The following is a 7,987-nucleotide window of genomic DNA, read 5'->3' as shown; positions in this document are numbered from 1 at the left end:
TCTTCGTGGTTGTCCACGGCCACCTAGGGCCGGTTTAGGCAAGTGGGTAGGGACAGTTGGTGGGTTAAGCATTAGGGCTCACTGTCGTGTATGGTTCCTTCCTCCCCTGTCCTGACAGAATAGCCAGCCAACTGGTTTTGCATCTTATTTGCTTATTAAGTTTCCGGCTTTATGAAATCAGTTGGGCTGACTTGGGGTAGTAAGACTTGTAAAAGTCAGGGGCATTAATAGATTCTGAATTCCCACTCCAGCCTGTTGAAGGCTTTATTTGCGTCCAACAACAGGATGGTCCGGACCAACTATTTTCAGAAACATCCTACTCATCCTTTGCGCTATGACCTTGAAAATTAATTTAAAATCCACATTCGAAGCGATATTGGACGATATGCCCCTAGGTCTAATTGGTCTTTTCCTTTTTGGGGGTTTAACACTAATGCTGCTTCCAACATAGATTTAGGAAAATCACCATAAACATAGGATTCATTAACAACTTGGATCAACAGAGGTAACAGAGGAATTACGGCCAGTACAGAGAGTCACGGCTCAATGTGTCCATCAATCACATGACAGCCTTCTCTCTGTGAGCGCTCAGATGACTTGGATAACACAGGACTTCCTGTTTTCTTACTGTTTCCCGTTTTCTTGAGAAAAAAACAGGAAGTGCCGTGTTTTTTTTAAATTAACTTATTGTTTATTTGTATAGTGCACACAGATTCCGCAGCACTTCACCTATCTGTATGTTTTTGGGTGTGGGAGGAAATCGGAGTACCCGGAGGAAACCCACGCAAACACGGAGAGAGCATACAAACTGTTTGCAGATGTTGCCCTTGGTGGAATTTGAACCCAGGACTCCAGCACCACAAGGCTACAGTGCTAACCACTGAGCTCTCATGTTTTCCATGATAACTAAAACATAAATAACATTTACATTTTGAAAGTTATAAGGACAGTGACACTTTAAATTTCGAATGGAAGGCAATCGATACCAGGTGCTGTATTTCCCTTAATTAACTTCAGAACTTTCTCTACGTCCTTCAAAGTTATAATTTTATCCATCCCCCTCTTATTCTCTTCCATTAGCTTTGGGAAGTCAATATTATTGAGATATACTTCCAATTAATTTTCCTCACCATAATTTACTGTTGTATAAATACCCTATACCCTAATAATACCCTATAATCTCTATACCCAATATGCTCTACTAGTTCTTTACTGCTAATAACTGCTTTTAATTATTACTATCTCCCTATTTTCTTTGTGGTTTTGAATTAATTTAGATAAAAGCCAACTCGCTCCCCCCCCCCCCTTACTAAAGTGCTGATACCCTGAAAAGAAAACTCTCTGTTGCGCTTTTCCCAGCAAAAAGTTCTCTTCTGTGATTGTTGTAGTGTATCAAAGTTTTCATCAGAGTCATCATTCCCATATATTTCCTCCTCCTTTTTAACCACCAGCCTTCAGTGTATCCCATGCAATATTAAGTATTGCCTTTCCCTATTTATTTCCCAAAATTGGGTGACTTCATCCTCTACTCCTTCACATATTTCTGGAGCAGTTGGCCAGTGAGGATTAATTCTCAACACCCTTATCTTCTTAGTATTAGTGGGGTGAACATATAAAACTACTGGTGAGTGATCAGAAATGGTTTTGGGCTTGTACTCCATCCTTTCCACTGTCTTAAGTGCACCCTTATTCCCAAACACCATATCTATCCTTGAGGCTGACGGGTAAGAGGCACTAAAACACTCTTTTCTCTGGATAAAGCAATCTCCATTGCGATGAGCGAACCTTGAGCATGCTCGAGTCGATCCGAACCCAAACTTTCGGCATTTGATTAGCTGTGGCTGCTGAAGTTGGATAAAACCCTGAGGCTATGTGGAAAACACGAATTTAGTCATTGGCTGTATCCATGTTTTCCAGGCAACATTAGAGCTTTATCCAACTTTAGCAGCCCCCGCTAATCAAATACCGAACGTTCGGGTTCGGATTGACTCGAACCCGGCTCGCTCATCTCTAGCTACGATATTTAACCTTCCATGTATATATATATATATATATATATATATATATATATATATATATATCGAGACTCCCCTTGAGCAGTTGATGAAAAAAGAATGGTATTCCTCTGCTGACCATTCTTTCTTAATCATATACAGTGTTTCCTCTCTCACATGTGTCTCTGTCAAGCACACAATTGCTGGCAGATGCCTATTAACTCTATCATATACTGCACATCTTTTTCTTTTGTCATGCAGACCCCTGACATTCCAGATAAAGATTTTAAATAACGAAGTCATCTACTGATGTACAAAGAAGAAGAGGAAGAAAAAAATATATAATAATAAGATATTATTTCATAGCATAGCAATTAACATTGTTGATGGTAAATAAGGACAAATATTGTATTAGGTACTTAAAGAAGATAGAGGGGAATCATCATTGGGGACTGTGGAAGCAGGAAAATTAAGAAGTAGGACACGGGCACAGTTGCCTATTGCTTGGCTATAGAAAAAGACATGGGAAAGGGTTAAAAATTGTATGAAAGTTGTGGGGAGCTTTTCTTTTATACCTCTTTGGCATAACTTGAACTTAACCGGATTTCAAGTGATGTCAAGCTACATGCAAGTAAGGGACGCATTGTTAAAAACAATAAATAAGGAGTTATTCACAATGGAGAAACACAAGTTGATGGATATAATAAGATAAAATAGATCTAAAGGGAGGAAGTTAATGGGGAGGATTTATAAGATTATAGTTCCGGTTGTAGGAGAAAAAAACACAGAACCGAAGTAAGGAAAGATGGACGGATTGTGTCACTAATCAGCATTGGGTAGAGGCTATAAAGAAGGTTAATAGAAAATCAATGAATACCAACCATAGGATATGTCAATTTTTGTATATATTCTATTACACCCTAAGATGTTGTTAAATATAGGTAAAAGAGACACATCGGAGTCCCCAAAGTGTCAAGTACGAGAAGCAGATTATATCCATATGATTTGGGGATGCCCTGTGATACCGGGTTACTGGCGAAAGATATATAGGAAAGTCGAGAAAGTGATGGGGAAAATGTTCCCCTATAATCCTAGGGTGGCCATTTTAGATATTGCCCAGAGGATAAGGCAGAAAATGCTTTAAGGACTAAACTGTTTTGTTTTTGTTTTGTTTTTTTGCTAAATTAGTAATATTACGGAAGTGGATACTGTATGAATAACTCTCTGTAGAAAACTGGAGTAATTAAATCATTAGGGCCAGTTCACACTGAGTGAGCAGGGCGAATCCCACCGTGCTCAGTGTGCTGCTGTAAGTGAATGAGAGGGTGCAGGCTCGTCCACTGCCGCCGCTCTCTGCTCAAAGAAGTAACATGTTACTTCTTTGAGCGGAGAGGAGAGGGTGCGGACAAGCATGTGCCCTCTCCATTCACTTACAGCAGCACAGTGAGCACGGGGGGATTCCGCAGCCCTAAACTGTGCTGAGTGCAGTAAAGTAGTAATAATAAATAAAGCAAAAAAAAAGGTAAAGAAAAGTTTATTGCATACATTTACTGCAACCATTATCCCTTCTCCTCAATATTCTCTCTACATACTTATTACTTATTCTCCATCTTTTTCCCCCTATACCATATTATTTCATATCTTTCCACCTTAGAGTAAAGATGACGTAATCCCGCCATGCTCAGTGTGCTGCTTTGAGCGAATGGGAGAGCGCGCGCTCGTCCATGTTAGTTCTTCGAGTGGAGAGCGGCGGCAGCAGACAAGCGCGCGCCCTCTCATTCACTCAAAGCAGCACACTGAGCACGGCGGGATTCCGCGGAAAGGTCCGTCACAGATTTACGCCGTCTTTACTCAGTGTGAACTGGCCCTAAGGTGAAAAGATATGAAATAATATGGTATAAGGGGAAAAAGATGGAGAATAAGTAATAAGTATGTAGAGAGAATATTGAGGAGAAGGGATAATGGTTGCAGTAAATGTATGCAATAAACTTTTCTTTCTTTACTTTTTTTTTTTGCTTTATTTTTTATTATTACTTTATTGCACTCAGCACACAGGATGGAGGGTAGTGGAAGGGGCATGTAGACAGGGACATTGATATGGTGATAATGCTTATTAATATGAATTGTACTTACAGGGCTCCAGATGGCGACCAAAATGGTCGCCAATGCGACTGACTTTTTGCAAATGGCGCCCAGATTTATTAATCTGGGCGCCATTTGCGACTGGCCCCGGCGGCGGCGCGCTGTCTCTTTAAGATGCGCGGCTGATGCGCGGCTGCCGGGGGTGTCCCGTCCTATCCCCGGCAGCGCGGCGCATCAGTGAGCTGCCTGGGGCCCTGACTTCCGGCACAGGAAGCGCACGTCAGAGACGCTTCCTGTGTCAGAAGTCACAGCCCCGGCGTACAGGAGCTCACTGACGCGCCGCGCTGCCGGGGATAGGACGGGACACCCCCGGCAGCTGCGCATCAGCCGGGGACAGCGTCTGAAGAACAAGAGGATCGCCGGGGGAGCGGGTTGTCAGGTGAGTTTGTGTGTTTGTTTTTTTTTTAAATATTGCTTAGCATAGAGGAAAGGGAGGGGGGGGGCTTTATAATGGGGGGAAGAGAAGGGGGGGCATCTATAATGGGGGGAGAAGAGGGGCCATCTTCAAGGGGGGGAGAGGGGGCCATCTATAATGGGGGGGGGGAGAGGGGGCATCTATAAGGTGAGGGGGTATCTATAAGGGGGGGAGAAGAGGGGGCATCTATAATGGGGGGGAGAAGAGGGGGTATCTATAATGGGGGGAGGAGGGGGCATCTATAATGGGGGGAGAAGAGGGGGTATCTATAATGGGGGGAGAAGAGGGGGTATCTATAATGGGGGGAGAAGAGGGGGCATCTATAATGGGGGGAGAAGAGGGGGTATCTATAATGGGGGGAGAAGAGGGGGTATCTATAATGGGGGGAGAAGAGGGGGTATCTATAATGGGGGGGAGAAGAGGGGGTATCTATAATGGGGGGGAGAAGAGGGGGTATCTATAATGGGGGGGAGAAGAGGGGGTATCTATAATGGGGGGGAGAAGAGGGGGTATCTATAATGGGGGGGAGAAGAGGGGGTATCTATAATGGGGGGGAGGAGGGGGCATCTATAATGGGGGGGGGAGAGGGGGCATCTATAAGGTGAGGGGGAATCTATAAGGGGGGGAGAAGAGGGGGCATCTATAATGGGGGGAGAAGAGGGGGTATCTATAATGGGGGGGAGGAGGGGGTATCTATAATGGGGGGGAGGAGGGGGCATCTATAATGGGGGGGAGGAGGGGGCATCTATAATGGGGGGGGGAGAGGGGGCATCTATAAGGTGAGGGGGAATCTATAAGGGGGGGAGAAGAGGGGGTATCTATAATGGGGGGAGAAGAGGGGGTATCTATAATGGGGGGAGAAGAGGGGGTATCTATAATGGGGGGAGAGGGGGCCATCTATAAGGGGAGGGGGTATCTATAAGGGGGGGAGAAGAGGGGGCATCTATAATGGGGGGAGGAGGGGGCATCTATAATGGGGGGGAGAAGAGGGGGTATCTATAATGGGGGGGAGGAGGGGGTCATCTATAAGGGGAGGGGGCCATCTATAAGTGTAGGGCAAACTGGCTGCAGACACTGGGAGATAGATATATGCACAATTATTATTATCAGGGCCCCTCAGGTGTCTGTATTGTAGGGGGTCACTTGCATTAGTCACTAGGTGAGAGATATATCTATCTATATACACATCTTGTGGGGGGTCACTATGGCTGCAGTCAGAAGTCTAGCTCAGTATGTATAGACTGTTGCAAGCTTTTAAAGGGAACCTGTCACCCCCGTGCCGGGGTGACAGGCTCCCAACCCCCCGTTAGAGCCCCCTATATTCACCTCATGGCGCCGGGTCCCGCTTCTGAAGATGGTCGGGTCACGGAGATCTCAGCCGCTGCAGCCCGGTGCGCACACTGAGAGATGAGTCCAACGCTCATAGAGAATGACGGAGCGCTGGACTCTCCTGTCATTCTCTATGAGCGTTGGACTCATCTCTCAGCGCACGTCGGGCTGCAGCGGCTGAGATCTCCGTGACCCGACCATCTTCAGAAGCGGGACCCGGCGCCATGAGGTGAATATAGGGGGCTCTAACGGGGGGTTGGGAGCCTGTCACCCCGGCACGGGGGTCGACAGGTTCCCTTTAAGTTCAAGTTCAGAAGAGTAAGCCTCATTAAAAGGCTAGCCAAGTGAGGCTGAAGTACTGAGTCAGACTGTATATGGTTGTCAGACTGTATATGGTTGTCAAGTTGCAAGTTTCCATGTTGAACGTTTTCAAACTAAGAAAAGAAAGAATCTAAAGGAGGAGGAGGAGGCTGCGGCCTCTGCACACAGTAAGTCCCATTTAACATAACATTAATTTTACATGGTTTAAAATGTTGGCGACCAAATATTCTATTTGGCGCCTAAATTTTTCAGGTTAGGAGCCAATGGCTCCTAGGTAAATTTTTTAGTCTGGAGCCCTGACTTATTATGTGATTTATGTATTTATGAAAAATGGAAAAAAATAAAGGAATATAAAAAAAAGTGTTCATATACAGTATTTAATTTAATAAATTGTTGCAAGTCTCTGGTCAGTAAATAGTTATGATTGCTATACAAACAGTGCCTACCAATATTAACAGTTTATTTTCTTTAGTAGAGAGAGAGAGTTAATATAGATGCCAGCCTGTCTTAGTGGACGTAGGCGATTACTTCCATTTCTGTATCTGCTCTTATACTGTTGTAAATACTTCTCTAGCACACCTATAATCCAAATGCGAAACTGAACTGTTGCCAGCAGTGAAACCTACAGATGGTGGCTCCTGATGGTGGACCAATGGATAAGGCTGTAACTGCTGAGTAACCTTCTGTGGATATGGACTGCACTTAATCATTTCCTGTGCAGAGCAGGATGCCTGCATAGAAGGTGACTGATTCCTAACCCATACTGAATGTTGATGCATTTAGCAACTCCTGACGGCTGCCATTCTGAATACCATTGTTTGTGCTAACTGTAGAATTCACAACAATTTCTTTATAATAATATTTGATTATATCATTTTCCTTGTATGTAACGTTTGTGCGCTATGTGGCCAAAAGTATGTGGAGGAGACCTGACTATAATACCTATAGGAATTCATATGTTCCTTTCCAGGTTTCTGTGTGAGTCTGTTCCTTCGCTTCCCATCCTCTACCGCTTATTTTTTTTTGTTCATCTGTTCCAGATGAGCTGTCATACTGTACTTTCTATTTTAATGCTGTCAGATCTCTCATTTACTGCCTGGTAATTGAGGTACATACCATTCCTGGTTCTGTTAGTAAATTCCCACTGTGTTATTTTGGATCTCTTCTTGACCTCGGTTTATTCCTGACCCTGTATTTTGACTCTTCCCTAGTTTTGGTGCAAGGTTTCTATTGTCCAGATTATTTTCCAGATTAGCAACCTAATTCTTGTCAAAGGGGTATTCTGGTGAAAATGTTTTTCTTTCAGATCAACTGGTGTCAGAAAGTTATACAGATTTATAATTAACTTCTTTTTAAACTTCTGTAGTCTTTCAGTACTTATCATCTGCTGTACGTCCCGCAGGAAGTGGTATATTCTTTCCACTCTTAACACTGTGTTCTCTGCTGCCGGTTATGTCTATGTCAGGAACTGCCCACAGCAGGAGAGGTTTTCTGTGGGGATATGCTGCTGCTCTGGACAGTTCCTGACATGGACATAGGTGGTAGCAGGGAGCACTGTGTCATAGTGGAAAGAATACACCACTTCCTGCAGGACATACAACAACTGATAAGTACTGGAAGACTGGAGATTTTTAAAGAAGTCCGGGCAAAGCTATTTTTTTAATAAGTGCTGGGGAGAGGATAAAATGAATAACATGCTCTTATCTCTCCCGCTCCAGCACTGGTGGCTGCGTACCACTGCTCTGGCCCCTAGCCGCTTCCTGCTCTGAGCCGGGACCAGAGTTGT

The sequence above is a fragment of the Dendropsophus ebraccatus genome, chromosome 6 (genome assembly GCF_027789765.1).
Source record: "Dendropsophus ebraccatus isolate aDenEbr1 chromosome 6, aDenEbr1.pat, whole genome shotgun sequence".
NCBI classification, from domain to species: domain Eukaryota; kingdom Metazoa; phylum Chordata; class Amphibia; order Anura; family Hylidae; genus Dendropsophus; species Dendropsophus ebraccatus.
Note: the sequence above shows the minus strand (reverse complement) of the source record.